The following is a 19,251-nucleotide window of genomic DNA, read 5'->3' on the forward strand; positions in this document are numbered from 1 at the left end:
GTATCCTGGTCTGTGTCTTCCCACCAAACATAACTTACAGCCAAATTTAAAATTTTTACTATACTTTGGTGATGTTTGTATAATTTAACCAACTTCCTCACCTGTAAGCCATTGGGTATCACTACACATATACTCCAGAGAAAACAATAATTCTGAACTGAGAACTCCCTCCTGGGTATTACCACAATGAAAAATAGAAACAATAAAGTCCTTCCTCTGCTGTAGGAGTTGGCCATCCACAAAGAGTGTATTGCTCTACTTTGCCCCAAATAAGGTCTTTCTTAGCTTCCAATGCTCTCCATTTGGTTGTCATGGGAAGGTCTGCTGGTAAAGTACTGATTTTACTTGTGGTGTCTCTATTTTCAGAAGCACTCAGGATATCATATCACTACCAGCATGTTCCTCTGAAGGCTTGAAACTTATATTGCACTGTCATACAGTTGAAATCAAAGGCTATTTCTGTATTGTGGCTGATGGCAGAAGTGGAATGCCTGTCTTTCAGCCTAGTGCCTGATTCTCTGAAGCTTTGTATCTTCTGTAGTCACATAAACCAGTGCAGAATTAGTATAAAATGGTTGTAAAATGTTACCATCACTGTAAGTAGATAATCCAATTTGGTAGTACAGTATTTGATATCCACTTTGCATAGCTGTAAATGACTATACAAGGTTCAAGTCTAGATAACTTTTATTTCAGTTGACGGAACATAAGAACATAAGAATGGCCATACTCAGGTCAGATCAATGGTCCACCTAGCCCAGTATCCTGTCTTCTGACAGTGGCCAATACCAGATGTTTCAGAGGGAATGAACAAAACAGCCTCTCATTGAGTGATCCATCCTGTCATCTAACCCCAGCTTCTGGCAGTCAGAGGCTAAGGACAACCATAGCATAGGGTTGTATCCTTGACCAGATTTGGCTAATAGCAATTGATGGACCTATCTTCCAGGAACTTATGTAATTATTTTTTGAACCCTGTTATAGTTTTGGCCTTCACAGCATTCCCTGACAACAAGTTCCACAGGCTGACTGTGCATTCTGTGAAGTACTTCCTTTAGTTTGTTTTAAACCTGCTGCCTATTAATTTCATTGGGTGGCCTCTGGTTCTTGTGATATGTGAAGAAGTAAATAATACTTCCTTATTCACTTTCTCCAAGTCACAAGTCACAATTTTATAGCCCTATTATCATATCCTTTAATCATCTCTTTTCCAAGCTGAAAAGTCCCAGTCTTTTTAATTTCTCCTCATATGGAAGCTGTTCCATACCCTTAATCATTTTTGTTCCCCTTCTCTAACCCTTTTCCGATTCTAATATTTTTTTTTAGATGGGTGACCGGAACTGCACAGTATTCAAGGTGTGAGAGTACCATGGATTTATATAGTGGCATTATGTGTTATTATCTATTCCTTTCCTAATGGTTCCTAACACTGTTAGCTTTTTTTGACTGCTGCTGTACATTGAGTGGATGTTCTCAGAGAATTATCCACAATGACTCCAAGATCTCTTTCTTGAATGGCAACAGCCAATTTAGATCCCATCATCTTGTATGTATAGTTGGGATTATGATTTCTAATGTGCATTACTTTGCATTTATCAACACTGAATTTCATCTGCCATTTTGTTGCTCAGTCACCCAGTTGTGCAAGATCCCTTTGTAACTCCTCACAGTCTGCTTTAGACTTAATTATCTTGAGTAATTTTGTATTGTCTGCAAATTTTGCCACCACACTGTTTACCTCTTTTTCCAGATCATTTATGAATATGTTGAACGGCACTGGTCCCAGTACAGACCCCGAGGGGACACCACTATTCACCTCTCTCCGTTCTGAAAACTGACCATTGATTCCTACCTTTGTTTATGGTCTTTTAACCAGTTACTGATCCCTCTTATACCATGACTGCTTACTTTGCTTAAGAGCCTTTGGTTAGGGGCCTTGTCAAAGACTTTCTGAAAGTCCAAGTACACGATATCCACTGGATCACCCTTGTCCACCTGATAGAATTATAATAGATTGGTGAGGCATGATTTCCCCCAACAAGAGCCATGTTGACTCTTCCCCAACAAATCACGTTAATCTCTGTGTCTGATAATTCTGTTGTTTACTATAGTTTCTACCAATTTGTCTGGTACTGAAGTTAGGTTTACTGGCCTGTAATTGCCACTATTGCCTCTGGAGCCTTTTTTAAAAATTGGTGTCACATTAGCTATCCTCCAGCCATCTGGCACAGAAGCTGATTTAAATGATAGGTTACAGACTACAGTTAGTAGTTCTGCAATTTCACATTTGAGTTCCTTCAGAACTCTTGGGTGAATACCATTTGGTCCTGGTAATTTACTGCTGTTTAATTTATTAATCTGTTCCAAAACTTCCTCTATTGACACCTCAGTCTGGGACAGTTCCTCAGATTTGTCACCTAAAAAGAATGGCTCAGGTGTGGCAACCTCCCTCACATCTTCTTCAGTGAAGACCGATGCAAATAATTAATCTACAGTAGAACCTCGGAGTTACAAACACCAGAGTTACAAACTGGCTAGTCAACCAAACACCTCATTTGGAACAAGAAGTACACAATCAGGAAGCAGCAGGGACAAAAAAAAAAAAGCATATACAGTACAGTACTGTGTTAAACATAAACTACTAAATCTTGACTGGTGTGCCGAAAGTAAATAAGAAAGTTATTTATTCCTTCTCATAACACAAGAACTATGGGTCATGAAATGAAATTAATAGGCAGCAGATTTAAAACAAACAAAAGGAAGTATTCTTCACACAACACACAGTCAACCTGTGGAACTCCTTCCCAGAGGATGTTGTGAAGGCCAAGACTATAACAGGGTAGATAAGTTCATGGAGGACAGGTCATCAATGGCTATTAGCCAGGATGGACAGGGATGGTGTCCCTAGCCTCTGTTTGCCAGAAGCTGGGAATGGGTGATGGGATGGATCACTTGATGATTACCTGTTCTGTTCATTCCCTCTGGGGCACCTGGCAGGATACTGGGCTAGATGGACCTTTGGTCTGACCCAGTATGTCCGTTCTTATGTTCTTATGTACTAAAAAAATAAAGGGAAAACAACATTTTTCTTCTGCATAATAAAGTTTTAAAGCTGTACTAAGTCAATGTTCAGTTGTAAACTTTTGAAAGAACTAAAATGTTTTGTTCAGAATTATGAACATTTCAGAGTTATGAACAACCTCCATTCCTGATGTGTTCGTAACTCTGAGGTTCTACTGTAGCACCTTGCAATGGCCTTATCTTCCTTGAGTGCTCCTTTAGCACCTCAATTGTTCCGTGGCAGTACTGATTGGTAGGCTTCCTGCTTCTGATGTACTTAAAAAAAAATTGCTGTTAGTTTTTGAGTCTCTGGCTATTTGCTCTTCAAATTCTTTTTTTGGTCTAATTATATTTTTACACTTGACTTGCCAGAGTTTATACTCCAATTTTCCTCAGTAGGATTTAACTTCCAATTTTTAAAGAATGCTTTTCCCCCTCCATTTCTTTTATTTTGTTGTTTAGCCATGGTGACACTTTTTTGGTCCTTTTGCTATGTTTTTTAATATGGGGTATACATTTAATTTGAACCTCTATTATGGTGTTTTAAAAAAGTTTCCATGCAGCTTGCAGGCACTTCACTTTTAATTTCTATTTAACTAGCTTCTTCATTTTTGTGTAGTTCCACTTTCTGCTTTGAAATGCTACTGTGGTGGGCTTCTTTGTTGTGACTGCCCTTCTGCGCCCCCTCCTCCCTCCAAAGAAGGACGTTAAAATTGAATTATATTGTGCTTGCTATTATTGAGCAGTTCAGCTATGTTCATCTCTTGGACCAGATCCTGTGCTCTATTTAGGATTAAATCAAGAATTTCCCCTCCCCGTGTGGTTTCCAGGACTAGCTGCTCCAAGAAGCAGTCATTTATGGTGTCAAGAAACTTTATCTTGAAATCCCCCATTGTTACTGAGTTTATTATTTTTATAACCACTCTAATCTCCCGGAGCATTTCACAGTCACCACCACCATCTTGGTCAGGTGGTCAGTAGTATATTCCTCCTGCTATATTCTTTTATTCAAGCGGGGAATTTCTATCCATAGAGATTTGATGGTACAATTTGATTCAATTAAGATTTTTACTATATTTGACTGTATGCATTCTTTCATATATAGTGACATTCCCCCACCAGCATTACCTACTCTGTCACTCCTATATATTTTTTATCCTGGTATTACTGAGCCCCATTGATTATCATTGTTCCACCAAGTTTCTGTGATGCCTATTATATCAATACCCTCATTTAATACCAAGCACTCAAGTTCATCCATCTTAGTATTTAGACTTCTAGCATTTGTATATGAAATATACACTTATAAAATGTGTCACTTTGTAACTCTCTGCCATTGTAACGGACTCTTTTTCATTTGACTGTTTCTCTTCAGTTCTTATCTATACTTTATCAACTTCCATCCTCTCCTCCTCACTAGGATATAGAGAATCCCTATTAATAGATCCTCCCCTAAGGAAAACAACAAAGAAAGAATTAATGGTGGTCCTCAGTACCTCTGAAAAATCAGGCCACTTATTTCATACCTAGATATGACTGTTAGGGAAGATTTTCAAAGGCACAAAGAACAATTAGGCATCCAGTAAAGGTCAAAGAGAGTTAGGCATCTAACTCCCATTTGTGCCCTTGAAAATTTCTCCCTTCTCATTTAATTGTAGGCATCCACATTTGAAAATGTTGGCTATAGTGTTCATAAGAGAGATAATTCAGTCACATTCTGCTTCTGAACTGGAACACAAATGGCAAGTGCCTCAGAAACATAGTGTAAACTCCTGTTCTGTATGGAAAAGAAAAGAAACGGCAGAAAAGTGCCACTGGCCCCTTTATTAAATTTGTATTGCCTTTGCCCAAATCTAGCATACAGTGGTCTATAAACTGCTTAGAAACCCTTTTTTAAATGTCGCAGGCATGCTTTCGAATTAGTAATTTAGTCAAATGATCATTTCAATTGGCCATTTGACCAAATGGGTAAAACTTCTATTTGGGGAAATGACTGAAAATGAGATCCCAACATGAGATAAAATGCCTAAAGTTGCTCATTGAATTAATAAACCAAACAATAAGTGTATTATATTTTAAGCCTGTGGTCAAATACAAGAGAATATGTATCATCAAGTAACTAACAGTGCTGTGTGTATGTGGGAAAGGGGCGGGAAGTTCATCACTATTGGTCTGTTTACTGGAACATCATGGCTTGAGTGACACACATTCCAACTTCTTTTTTAAAAAATTTGTACCTATTGATTTAGCACTTTTTGGGTCTTGAGCAGTTATATTTAACAAATCCTTAACCACCAAAGGTAGATTCTTGTTGAACAGCTTCTCTCATAGATACAATTCTCAGAATTCACAGTATTTTAACTAGAGAACTTCTGGTGGCATATGACAAATTGGTTATGAGAAAATGTCCCTCTCAGTATTGCAAGAGCATAGTCTCATGATCAGAGTACAAGAGTGGGTGTCCTGAGTTCTGGATTCTATTCCTGGATCTGCCACCAAGGATAAGCTTAAGTGAGTGACTTAACCTCTTTGTGCTCAGTTAAATCTATACACTCAGATAATATTGTTGTCAAGTGCTGTACTGAGGATTAATTAATTATTGGAAAACATCCCTAGAAGAAAGAAACTATATAAGTGTAAATGTTACACTATATAAGTGCATATTATTGTTCTCCCCGAAGGGAATCAATAACATATTCTTTATTTTTGTTAATGTTCCAAGTGACACTAAGAATATTTCTGTGGTTGCCCCCTACCTCCTCCTTCTACTTCTGTCCCCAAGTGGAATGGATACAGCTACCCTGTCATTCTTTTTACCAGCCACTATTTTAATTAGGCTTAATTTCCCCATTCTTTGGGCTTGTTCTTGCTAATCAGAATCATATAATTGAGTTGTCTGCTTGCTGATATTTTTTTTTTCTGGAGGATAGTGTCTCCAGTTACAGCTTAAAGCTAACACTTAAACAGAGTGTTTAAAGCATTTCTAGAAACTAGGCCTAATCTAAATATCTATTTATAAAAAGCCACATCAACCCCTTGACCCTTATCTTCTATTTGCTTCCCTTTGTGTTAGGAACAGCTGTGCATACTATCTATCTTGAGGTCAAGTATCAGAGGGGTAGCCCGTGTTAGTCTGGATGTGTAAAAGCCGCAGAGTCCTGTGGCACCTTATAGACTAACAGACATATTGGAGCATGAGCTTTCATGGGTGAATCCGACGAAGTGGATATTCACCCATGAAAGCTCATGCTCCAATACGTCTGTTAGTCTATAAGGTGCCACGGGACTCTTTGCTGCTATCTTGAGGTCCTGCACTAATGGCCATCAACATAGTATCTGAGTGGTGCATTGCAACACTATGATCATACAACATCCTGTCCACCTGCCTCTCCTACTAATTTCCCACCTAACTCTCCAGCTTCCCTCCACCCCATATCAAACTCCTCCTTCATCCATCCATTCTGTACCCTATAAATCTTTCTTTCCCATAGCTGTCATTCCAGCTCACTCCCTTCAGTGCAGCTCCTTCTGCTCACCAGAATGTACTAACTTCCCTTTCAATTCAATCCCACTGCCATTATCCTGCTAGTTTTCCTCATTACTTTTTTTTTGGGGGGGGGAAGGGGCAGGGGGACCGAATGGGCTCATGATGCAGTATCTGAGTTGAGAAAATAAACACTAGCAAATGAAGAAATACCGCTCAGGTCGCTAGTCAACCTCCATTTTGAATTTTCTGGCATCTGGTGGCTTGATTTCTCCTACTTACATTGTTGCAATAACAATTTTTTAAAATGAGAATGTCACTGACTTTTTGTTAAGGAAAGAAAAGACTAAAGTTATAAGCAACTGCAAATAGCAGTTTAGAACTGAATCTTTTTCTCAATCTTAGCATTGGCTAAATAGTGTCCATGAAACAATCATGTCCTTTGGCAATAGATGATACTCCAGATGAGGCTTGGGATGTTCCTTGCTACTTGATTTCATCTTGTCAATCATTTTAAAATACCCCACCTTTTTACAACAGCATGGTAGTTGTGAAGTGCTACACTAAGAAGGGGCACTAGTGGACCACTTCCTTCACCTTCCCCTGCTTCTCTGCTCAGCCACAGCAAAGGGAAGAGGGGAGGAGAAAAAAAGGAGAAAAGTTTGCTGGAGTCTTCCTGCAAAGCAATGGAAAAGAAGTGCTGCTAATGGAATTCTCATAGTTGCAGGGTGAAACCATACCTTTCCTCTTGCCCCCCTGTAGCAGTAGATGAGCACATCTCCATGAAGGCCAAATATATCTTCTTCTGGTGTCTCCCAAAGCGGGGTGAAGGGACACCCCTGCCACAGTCCTTCTGCTGTTTCAGGGCTGAAGATTTGCTTTACCAAAGCTTCCTAAAGCTGGGATTGGGAGGGAGGACCAAGAAAAAGATATCTAAGGCCTGATTCTCTTTTCACAAAGGTTTTACAGTGGTGTATCTTCCTTGATGTTGGTAGAGTTACGCTTCATGTACAGAGCAGGGCCGCCCGGGGGGGGGCAAGTGGGGCAATTTGCCCCGGGCCCCAGAGGGGCCCCCACGAGAGTTTTTGGGGGCCCCTGGAGTGGAGTCCTTCACTTGCTCCAGGGGCCCTGGAAAACTCTTGTGGGGCCCGGGCCCCTGGAGCTTCTTCCGCTCCGGGTCTTTGGTGGTAATTCGGTAGCTGGGGGTCCTTCCGCACCAGGACCCACTGCTGAAGTGCCCCGAAGACCTGTGGCAGGGGGTCCTTCTGCCCCAGGACCTGCTGCTGAAAAGCTGGGTCTTCGGCGGTAATTCGGCGGCGGGGACCTCCGCTGTGGGTCTTTGGGGCACTTCGGTGGTGGGTCCCGGAGCGGAAGGACCCCCTGCCGCCAAATTACCGCCGAAGCGGGGGGGCCCCGCCACCGAGGACCCCAGGCCCCCTGAATCCTCTGGGCGGCCCTGGTACAGAGGTGGCTGAGCAGAATCAAGCCTCTGGTGGACTGCAGACTGTCACTGTCACGGGATGCAGAATAGACACCACAGGTGCTCTCCTGAAATAATGAGGCCATAGAAAGAGACATAAGTATGAAAAGAAGTTCTGGAATGGAAAATAGAAGACTGAAAAGACAGGCCCTCATTATAAACCAAACTTTAGTAATAGTTACACTGTATTCCTCAATGAATTCAGTTTGCTGATTGCATAGGGCAAGACAGAAAGAATCCCCATTTTCCCCACTGGCCATAATTCAGAGGGTCTCAAACTGTGGTCCACAGACCACTTTAAGGTGGTCCACAGATAGTTCCCTCTAAAGTGTGTGCCTGGGTGGCTGCACATGAGAGAATGAAGGGCCACCCACCTAATTAGTGGAGCCACACGGCATGGCTCCACTAATTAGATGCCTGGACCCTGGAGAAGACAGGTGGTGGCCTTGTGGGGAATAGGGGGTAGGTGGGAGGGGGCAGTGTGGTGAGAAGAGGGAGTGGGGGGAATTTGCGATGTGCAAGGCTGCAGTGGCCAGAGAAAGAGGTGACTTTCCCCAGCTCCAGGGCTGTGGCTGCTGGGGAGAGACGACCCTCCTTCCCACCCTCAGCTCTGTGCCTCCTGAAGTTGGGGAGAGACCTCCCTTCTTCCCAGCCCCAGATTGGAGACTGCTGCAGCGGGTGAGAGAGGGCACATTCATCTCATTAGAAAGGTAAGACAACTGTTATTAAAATATGAGTTGTGTGCTTTTATTTGTAGAACAAAAACGTTAATTATTATTAAAGTTTTTGTAATATAGCGCTTTTATCCAAAGCGCTTTACAATAGTTAGCTAACGGTACAAACAACATTTGGAAAGATCATTCAGTGGTCCGCTGAGACCCTCAGCAATTTTCAAGTGGTCTGCGGAAAAAAAAGTTTGAGAACCACTGGCATAAGTGGTCTTCTACTCTGAAATTTTTTTCAGCCAGTAGATTTCAAAATGTTTGAAAGACCACCTTAAACTCCTAGGCATATTTAAGTTTATCTACATACATATTACTGTAAAGTTTTTGCCAGGTTATTGAACCGCTAACAAAAGGCCCTATGAATAATGGTAAATCCTATATTGATAATTCTTTTTGCAAAATGATAAAACCTATTCACTGTTAACTAATTTGCTTTAATGTTGCCAAATATTGCTCAGGATGAGCAACCTTCTCTCTAACAGTAATTTCACTGGTTGTTATTAAATCTCACTGGGTGTCAAATGAATTCCTATCAATAACACTACAGTAAATCACACTCAATAGGAATAAAATATCCCCAGTAAAGATAATTCCCACTTTCTACCAACAAACCACCTGGCAATTAGAAACAAATCCTACTATGGCAGTATTGCAAACACTAACAAGGCAGGGAATATCATCATCATCATCATCACCACCATTTCCTTTTTCCAACACCAAGACAGGGCAGAACCGAATTATGAGCAGATTCCATTCATGCCTGTTTTGAGCTGCCATTTGAGTCTGTGGGAGGGCTGCCTGGATAGTTTTATATACCATCTTATGCCATTGTTTTGTTGAATGTCCACAGCCTCTCTCACCAGGCACTCTTCCACAGAGAACAGTTTTAGGCAACTGGTATGAAATCAGTCTAGCAACGTGGCAAAACTATTGTAACTGGCACCTTGTAACCACTGCAGTCATGCACTACACTTTCAGTCTTCTACAGATGTTGTAATTTCTTAGTCAATCTAGCCTTCTCATGTCTAGGATATGGTGCAGGCACCTCGTTTCAAATGTTTGCAGCTTTTGCTTCAGACACTTTTCCAGTACCCATGTGTCACAACTGCAAAGTAATGTGGGTCCAATGAGTGTTGTATGTAACCTGGTTTTAGCTATCAGAGGGGTAGCCGTGTTAGTCTGGATCTGTAAAAGCAGCAAAAAGTCCTGTGGCACCTTATAGACTAACAGACGTATTGGAGCATGAGCTTTCGTGGGTGAATATCCACTTTGTCGGATACAACCTGGTTTTAGCTGTTATAGAGACTGATTTAAGGTTCCAAACATTTTTATTTAGAAATGCACATGTTCTGCTGGCAGTAGCTATCTGCTTCTGGATGCCATCTTCACAATGCTTGTCATGTGCTATAATGGAACCCAGGCAGCAGAAGCTATTTGCCCAATGTACACAATTAATGCCTAGTTTAGCCTGATTTTTTATGTTACCATTAGTTTGGTCTTTTTTTCATTCCTTTTTAAACCACATTCTGTGGCTGTGGTGGCCAGGTTAGTTACTGCTTCTCAGTTGTATTCCTCCATAGGCATTATCACTACACTATCATCTGCAATCTGGGTGATTGATAATTTTCCCCAATATCATGCAGCCTCCATCAATGTTTGACAAGTACAGAACAAATAGTATTGGGCTGAGTATGCATCCCCATTTCATTCCAGTTTTCACTTCAAACCACTCAGTCTGCTCACCACTGCCTTGTACGGCATGCAAAACTAGGCTATACAGACTCTACAGTATTTGAATCAGCATGGTACTAAAACTGTGTACCACTTGAGTACTTTCCACAGAGTCTCTCTGTTAACAGAGTCAAAAGGTTTCTTAAAGTCAATGAATTTGCAAAACAGGGGTTTGTTGAACTCTATGTCTCTCTCCAAGATTTGACAAAAAGCAAATATCTGATGTATGGTGGAACATCCAGGTCTAAAGCCAGCTGGTGACTCAGAAAGAATTTCCTATAGTCTTCTTTTCATTCAGCTGAGAATCACTCTACAGCAGAAGTTCTCAAACTGTGGTCCGAGCTCCATTCAGGTGGTCCGTGCATAGTTCCCTCTCAGGTGTATGCCTGGTGGCCGCACACTAAACAATAAAGGGCCACCCACCTAATTAGTGGAGCCACACAGGCGTGGCACTAATTAGGTGCCTGGACCCTGGAGAAGATGCATACATAAGGAGAGGTGGTGGCCTTGCGGGGACTAGGGAGTAGGTAGGAGGGGGCAGTGGGGTGAGAAGAGGAGGTGGGGGGAATTTGGGATGTGCAGGGTTGCGGAGGCTAGAGAAAGAGGCAACTTTCCCCAGCTTCTCAGTTCTGTTTGAGAACCACTGCTCTACAGAATATCTTGCTAGGAATGGTTATAAGACTTATTCCTTTGTAGTTATTGCAATCTGTTGGGTCACCTTTCTTAAGGAGTGGTACAATGACTGATGGTTGTCAATCTTCAGGGGTTTAACCTCATTTGGGCAAAGGGGGAAATAGTTTGCAAAGGAGCATGACCATGTCTGTTCTACCATGTTTTAACACTTCACACAGTATACCATCTGGACCAGGTGACTTGTTATTGAGGGACCTGATGGCAGCTTCAATTTCTGTTTCCAGTATGTGATCTTCTTTGTTGTTGCCTTCACAATTGATGGCCTTAGGGACACTTGGGTCAGCTTCACTATTCACATTCAATAGCCGATGAAACTATTATTTACATCTTTTTCTATTTATCAACTATATAGTTCTCCAGAGGCTCATGTAGCTGACTTGCTACAGGCATTAACTTCTTTGATAGTAATCTAACTTTCTGAACAAGTCCTCTTACATTACTTTTTTGAAAGTGTTTTCAACCTTTTCCACCTTGAGCCTGCAGGTCTACAGAAGCCTAAATGCAGATTCAGACAATTGGGCAGTGATCACTACAGTAAGGATCAGATTTACTACCTCAAAATATGCACACGCAAAAAAGACAAGAGAATATAGAGTTGAAGCTTTGAAAAATGCAGACACTGTGGTGACCTTTCAGAATACTACTGAAGGCTACTTTGTCTATCTCTTAGATGTAGAGGACACAATAGTACAACTCTGGGCAGAAGTGAAAGACTTCATTCATGCTATAGATTCATAGGGCTGGAAGGGACCTCAAGAGATCATCTAGTCCAACCCACTGCTCAAAGCAGGACCAATCCTCCCCAAATGGCCCCCTCAAGGATTGAGCTCACAATCCTGGGTTTAGCAGGCCAATGCTCAAACCACTGAGCTATCCCTCTCCCTGAGCGAGGAGGTTTTAGGGATGATGTTGTATCCAAAACGGAAAGACTGGGTAATACCAGATATTGCAAACCTAACCATTCTAACCCTTGTTAGAAATCCATGTTTCTTTATGAACTTGCCTGTGCTGAAATGCTATGTTTGTTATAAACAAACTGTTGATTGCTTCTGTTCGGCACTATTACCTCACTTATTTTTTGATCCTGTTGTTTCTTGTTCCACGATGTTCTCCCAGTCAGTGTTATCACTCCCAGCCTTGGCATTAAAGTCCCCCATTATAACACTTGATGGGGTTTGTGAAAGCTCTACTTGAATTTAATTGTAAAATTGGCTTATGGCACTGTCTTCTGCATCTGTTGTGAGTAAGCAGAATTGTATTATAGTTATGGAATCATGTTTCCCCTGTAGTTTAATGTTTATTATGCATGAAGCGCTGTACCTACAGTTTTTCAAAGACCTGTAGGCTTTTTCTGATAGTACAAAGCAACTCCTTCTCTGTGAACATTGTCTGCCCTTTCCAGAGTAAATGATTTTATAGTGCTTTGTGGAGAGTTTGCCATTTCCAGTCCAGAGTGTTTCACAAATACTGAGAATGTCTATGGAAAAGGAATTAGCTCTAGTTTTGAGTTTGTCATATTCATATAGTATTCTCATGTTCCAACGTGCACTCTTGTTTTGGTGCTGAACAATCTGGTCTTTCTTAGCCAACTTTTTGCACAGCCAAAATTCCCAAAATGTCGGCATGGACCTTTTTAGGCTGGGTGTTGTCTGATTCGGTATTGCTGGTTTGATCAGTTTCTTAAATAAGTACCTAGACTGCCAGCCACTTCAAGTCTAGGCAACTCCCTTTTATTCACTACTCACTGAAGGTACCCATATTGCACCACAAGTTGTTGCAGTGGGACACTGGGTTTGTGACCTGGTCAGATCCCTGCTCCCACCTAAGGTACCACAGGGTTGGCTATGCCAGTGTTTGATTCGCAAGCAAGAGCTGCTAGCAGGAAATCCACTCTCCCTTTACAAACCACTCACCCTCTGCAAAGCAGGTAATAGCCTTGTCCAAAATTGAGAAGCAAAGGTTAGAAGGAAGGTCATTTTAACTGAGCTCTCTGTATAATCATTTTTCAAAGTTAGATCTGATTGTTCACTACTGCACGGGGGAGAGAGGGGGCAAGGGGCGTGTGTCTCCTGTTTCACAGCCTCTTTCACTTCTTTGATCTAAAAATAGGGATAAAATCTGATCTATGGTATCTACTTAGTCAGCTATATTGTGCTTAACATTGGTGTCGGAGTTCTTCATAATTTTTCCCCACATCTATATCCCACAGCCAGTGGGGTTTATTGTATTGTTATTGTGGGAAGGCTGGAACAAATGGGCTTTTTATTTTGATCTGATGGCAGTGAGACTATAGTTATTCTAACTTCTTACGAAAGTGAGGTCCACAATTGTGGACCAGCTGCTGAGAAAACTCTTGTCTCCTTTTACTTACAAGTCTCACTCTTGTGGAAGACAGCTTCATTGTTCCAGAGATTTGTAGATGTCCTGAGAGGTCATGATCATGTAGGATAAGGCACTTCCTCAGATAGCAAGGACCCCTCCCACAGAGGGCTTTGAAGATAAGGACCCAAACCTTAAACTTGACTCTATATTCAGCAGGTAGCCAGCACAGAGAGCAGAGCATTAGGGTGATGTGCTCTTGGTAGTCTGTCTTGCAAGAAGATGGAGTACTGTCTTTTGAAAAATTTAAGTTTTTTATAAGTTTTAGTTCCTATGTGTATGCAATAATCAAGTTTCGAAGTCACAAATACATGGTGCTTTGTGGCAAAGTCTGAATATTATTGGCTTGGATGCATTCTCTTGGCCGGTCTCTGATTTGGGCTGAGTTGGATCAGGTCAAGTCACTGGCCTGCTACTTTGCCCTAGAGGCTCACATCTTGAGTTCCAGAATCTAAATTAAGATTAAAAACAATTAATTTTCCACTAGTCCTTGTGGTTGCAAAGATAACCGTCATAATGCCAATACAGTGGTATGTGCTTCAGTGTCCAGACAGCCTAAAATAATAGCTGAAAGTGGTGTAAACTGACATGTTTATCAAAATTTTGACAAGCTTAGTTCTGACAATTTAAATGTCACAGTCATTAACTATTACACTGCTACCAAACATCCAAGAAAAAAGGAAGAGAAAATTATGTGAGTGGTGTTTCATTTTGGCATCATGAGTGGGCAAAGCTGTGTTTGTGGTTGGAGTTTGGTCTGGGGGCAGGACTTGAGAGAGTACCACAGTATATTTTTCAGTACTCCATCTTCTTGCAAGTCATCCTTGATGTCTCACATTTTGATATCTCATATCTGGGGTACTTTTTCAAAATTCAACCATTTATGAGTTATTTGAAATAAAGTGTGAAAATAATATTTTAAAATAGGAAAATTACACCTTTTACCCCTCTACCTCCTGGGTAGATTTAAAATGGCTGAGGGAACTTTACTTAGGTATAAAAGAAGAAGTCACCTTTGACCGGAGATTGAGAATGGAAAATTTCAGCCCCAAAGGTGAACTTTTCAGCGAGGAATTATGAACATATGAACACAGGAAATTGTCACTGGAACTGTTTTTTACCTTACTTTATTTGCAGACAAATGAATACTAAACTTTCTTTTTACATGTTCGTACAGCTTCTAGCATAGTGTCCATATTTAGAGCTCAGTAATACAAATAATTAATCATAATAATAATATGGAGAGCAGGGCTGCTTTCATCTAGCTAGTGGGCCTGGTCCTGCCATTATTCCTGCCTTGCACACAGCTACTGTGGAACAGAATATGAATGGACTATGTCTCAACTTAATGCAGGTGCACAGCATCAAAAACATCTGCTAGCTGCTGATTTTATACATACTACAAAGACTTTCTGACTGTTAAATGGACTGTTTTTTCATTCCAAACCATAATTTTCCATCTGGCATCATTTGATCTGTCCTCACTCCAATATTTGGTTTATCTAACCATTTCTTCCCTCCAATGTGTTTTGTAACTTTCTGTTTGGCTCTCTGTGTGTGTCTTGCCTGTGAACGGAAATTATAATAGTACTCCTGTCATGATAATATGGTGGTAAAACAGAATATGTTATTTTAATCCATATATACCTCTACCTTGATATAACGCGACTTGATATAACACGAATTCAGATATAATGCAGTAAAGCAGTGCTTCTGGGTGGTGGGGCTGCGCACTCTGGTGGATCAAAGCAAGTTCAGTATAACACGGTTTCAAACCTATAACGCGATAAGATTTTTCGGCTCCCAAGGACAGCGTTATATCGAGGTAGAGGTGTATTTTATTTCATTACTGTCTTTCAGCAGTGCACTGTAGTCTAGACTGTTTAGATATTATGATACCAACTGCTACCCAGTTAAATAATAGAATAACATGATAAAATGTATTATCTTAGAAGTTCCATCCAAAGTCTAGCAAGGGATAGAGGTCTCACATTATTTTTTCATTAGAATGTAAATGCAACCAGAGGGGAGAAATGTATGTCCCACACAGAACTCCTATATGGTTCAGTGAACTTCACCCTTTACTGGAAACACTTCACTGAAAGTAATGCATGCCTCAGTGCAATCATGGCCTTGTCCATGGTTATGCAAGAAATGCCTCTTACTGGGTCTATTTGCAGAGACAGGGACTACTCAATGTGAATTGGGCCTTCACTGGGTTATCAATACACTTTTCATATGAGGATTAATTTATTTTCCAAATTAGTCTTGAATAAGTCCTTAAATCCCTGTATTGTTCCCATCCCACACTGATTTGTCTTTTATAGATTTCAGTTTGTGGAGGCAAATTTCATATTTTTTTTTAGTTTCTGAAGACCTTATTTTATGGAACAGTATTCAGATTAATAAGGAACAAAGGCAGCTAAAAATGGAGTCCATCTGGCACAGGGTGGTGAAAGCAGTGGAGAACCTGCACTGGGACTCTGCACACCATGCACACTGTGGACAGGGTCTCTGTGATGGGTGGTGATGGGATTGCGGGTGCGACAGAGTTGTGGTCAAGGGGTCCATGCAAATTCTGAGCATACATGGCCATAAATCTATGTTGGTGCATTGAGGAGAAGCATCTGGTATTCGCTTAATACCTAGGTGAACACACCTAATGGTTGCCCTGGACATTGCCTTCAGTTTGGGGCTAAGGAGTGAGAATTCCAACCCCACAACTTCCTCATACTGAGTAAACTCTTGTAGTTAGGAGACCTCTCAAAATTGTAACACAGTGGCACCCAGGAGCCTGTGCCCCTAAAACCCACAGTGACATGTGAATTGGGAACAAGGCTAGATTAAGGCAATGCAGGGCCCTAGGCACATCATGACAAGGGACCCATGGTGACCCCACTCTGTGCCATGGTCTCACCCTCATTTGAAGTGGCAGTAGCAGGAGCCATCCACATAAAAGCTGTCTGCTGTGAGGCCAGTCACTGCTCCTCCTTTAAAAAAAAAATGAAATCTGACATTGACCTCATCATCAACTTCAACTTGATCATTTTTGAGATATCTGAGCAGTGGAACTGAAGGTGGAAAAAAACATTTTCACCAGACAAGAAATTGTTTGTAAATTCACGTTAGTTTTACATAAATCCTCTGTGCACATCTCTGGCAGGAAGAGGGGGTGGGGAAGGTGTAGTTCTCTCCCCCAACCAAAAGCTAGTCAAAATGATGTATTATTATTATTATTTATTTGTATTGAAGTGGTACCCAGGGGCCCCAGTCAGCAACTGTAACCCCAGTGTGCTAGGCACTGTGATCCAGATTCACAATGGTACTTGGGCTTATAAACATGTGTAATCAAAAAGACACTTCCTGCCCCTAGAGAGCTACAATCTAAGTATATGATGAGCGTGAACAGATAGAGACAACAAGTAGACAGGGAGAGCATGAGGTAACAGAGAGATGATTATGATTAGTATAATAAGCTGTGGTCACAGCACACCAGCTGCCTAGCCATTGTCAAGTGTTTTGTGGGCATCACAACAAGGAGAGAACTGAAAGAGTTTAATGTAGTGGCTTGGCAGACTTTTACAGGGAACTCCTCCCACACATATGGGGAGGCACAGGAGAAAGTGCTTGTGGGAAAATTGAACTAATGGGCAATAAAAGCCGTACCACTGGCAGAGCAGAGACAGGAATCAATGTTCTAATCAATACCTGTATCAGAGATGGTAAGTAGGGCAGGAATACACCATGAAGGGTCTTAAAAAGGAAGACAATTAGTTGTGCTTGATGGGGTGGAAAGAGAGATCCAGTGGGGGGATATGGCTGAAGTGACAAGCCATGTAGCTCTAAAGACACCCCATGGCCACTATTACAGTTTCTAGGCAAATTCATAGACCAAACACCATCCCTCTTGCAGCCCTCTACCGCACTCCCCTTCTGTGTTCCTGATCAGTAAGTATTCCTCAGCACACAACAGATGCAGCCTCCTCTTGTGCTGACTCTCTCTGCCCTAAGCAAAGCAGTTCCACTGCTTTTCAGTTCTTTCATTCCTCTACACACACAACTTGTCCCATAGTGCTTTTGCTTGCATGTGTGAACCTAAATGAAAGTGTGAATGTTCAAGTGTTTGCACATGTGCCTTCTGAGCCAGTCAAAATGCAGAGCAGGGGAGAGAATTTATGGACCCCTGTGACGGGTCTGGTACCCCAACACCCCCTAGTGGCAGGGGCGAGCTGGGGGCCTAGCGTCACGCCACTCCCTTGTCCGTCGGTCAGCCCCTGGTAGCCGGCGTATTACGGCCTAGCGGCCGGAGTCCACAAACACCCCCTTCGGAGCGGGGTAGCGCGGCCTAGCGGCCAGAGTCCACAAACACCCCCTTCGGAGCGGGGTAGCGCGGCCTAGCGGCCAGAGTCCACAAACACCCCCTTCGGAGCGGGGTAGCGCGGCCTAGCGGCCAGAGTCCACAAACACCCCCTTCGGAGCGGGGTAGCGCGGCCTAGCGGCCAGAGTCCACAAACACCCCCTTCGGAGCGGGGTAGCGCGGCCTAGCGGCCAGAGTCCACAAACACCCCCTTCGGAGCGGGGTATTAAGGGGTGGGGTAGGGGGACTCGGGCCCGCCCTCTCCACCGAGCCCCGACCCAGGGCCCTGATTGTGGCAAGCTCTCCTTGCCACCCGCTCGGCGGGGATCCGCCCGCAACACGCCGAGCGGTACTGCAGCTTTAAGGCTGTCAGTCCCGACAATCACCCTGGGTCACTTCCTACCCTGTCTAGCCGGACGTCTGCGTTGTGGGAGCGGTTCCCCCGTAGGTCCCTCGCGGCAGGCGTCCCTCCCTGGGGTCTCCGGTACGGCCTCAGCTCGGCTGACGCCCCGGTCCAGGCTCACTGGCTCTCCTTCTGCAGGAGCTGACGGTCTGCGTCCTTCTCCCCCGGTGGCCAGCCCAGACTGAGCAGACCTGCAGGCTTTTATACCGGTCTGCCAGTTGGAGCATGCCCAGCAGAGCTTCCTGGGCGTGGCTTCCTCTGCTAGCAAAGAAGGGTTAACCCCTGCTGTACCAGTGCGGGGCTGTCCCGCCCCGTCACACACCCTCCCCCTTAAGACAGCCGTCGGGCCCGGCTGACCCTGGACTCCCGCCTCCCCCTCCTCCTCCCCGATGCGGGAGAAGAAGTCCGCGTTCCCATGAGCCTTGCCTGGCCGATGTGACACGCGGAAGGCGTAGGGTTGGAGGGACAGGTACCACCACATGATCCGGTTATTCGTCTCCTTCATACTATTGATCCATCGGAGGGGCGCGTGGTCAGTCACTAAGGAGAAAGGGTTCCCTAATAGATAGTACCTTAGTGCTTCGACCGCCCACTTCACTGCCAAGGCCTCGCGTTCTATGGTGGAGTACCGGGTTTCGCGGGGGAACAGCTTGCGGCTAAGGTACAAGACCGGGTGTTCTTCTTCCCCTACCTCCTGTGACAGTACGGCCCCCAGTCCCACCTCCGAGGCATCCGTCTGTAGGATAAAGGGTTTTGAAAAATCCAGTTGGACTAGTACCGGTTCCCGTGTTAATTGTTCGCTCAGGGCGCGAAAGGCCTTTTCGCAGCCTTCCGTCCAGCGTACTTTCTGGGGTTGTGAACTGCGCGTCAACTCCGTCAGTGGGGCAGCGAGTGTGGCGAAGTTAGGCACAAACCGCCAATAGTACCCGGCCAGCCCCA

The sequence above is a fragment of the Mauremys reevesii genome, linkage group 3 (genome assembly GCF_016161935.1).
Source record: "Mauremys reevesii isolate NIE-2019 linkage group 3, ASM1616193v1, whole genome shotgun sequence".
Taxonomy (NCBI): Eukaryota; Metazoa; Chordata; order Testudines; family Geoemydidae; genus Mauremys; species Mauremys reevesii.